The sequence below is a fragment of the Aptenodytes forsteri genome, unplaced genomic scaffold (genome assembly GCF_000699145.1).
Source record: "Aptenodytes forsteri isolate BGI_AS27 unplaced genomic scaffold, ASM69914v1 Scaffold687, whole genome shotgun sequence".
Lineage (NCBI taxonomy): Eukaryota > Metazoa > Chordata > Aves > Sphenisciformes > Spheniscidae > Aptenodytes > Aptenodytes forsteri.
Window position 1 is genome coordinate 103,508 of NW_008794708.1, and position 427 is coordinate 103,934.

A 427-nucleotide genomic window follows, 5' to 3' on the forward strand; every position below is an offset into this window, starting at 1 on the left:
GCTCCTGCGCGGCGGCGCGGGCGCCGGGGACGGACCCTACGCTAAGGAAGAGCCGCGCCGGTGTTGCCGTGAAAGCGTGCCGGGGTTTATCGGCTCCGCTCCTCGCCCGGGAGGAATTTGGGTTTAACCGAGACGATTAAAATCCAAAAGGAATTCCTCAACCCCTCAAGTCCCCGGTTTCGAGCCGCCAGCGGCCGGATTCCCCTTCCCTCGCTGGGAAGAGCGGCGGCGCTTCCAGGTTTTCCTCTCGCCTTTATGGATTTTGGTGGTTTTGGGGTTTTTGGTTTTTTTTTTTCGCTCGGGAGACGGAGGAATCCAGACGCGGTCGCGACCTCGCAGCCCTCGCTCTCTCCCAGGCCACGTCCCACCGGGAAAGGGTCTCTTGGGGACGCCAAGACCCTCCGGATTTTTATTATTTTGGGTTTTG

General features: G+C 60.2%; 1 protein-coding gene across 1 annotated transcript in view; it reads right to left on the reverse strand.

Annotated features, from left to right (window-relative positions):
- The window catches only part of AKAP8 (A-kinase anchoring protein 8), a 31,475-nt gene that overhangs the window by 14,414 nt on the left and 16,634 nt on the right, over positions 1-427 (reverse strand). The gene's annotated exons all lie outside the window — the stretch shown is intronic.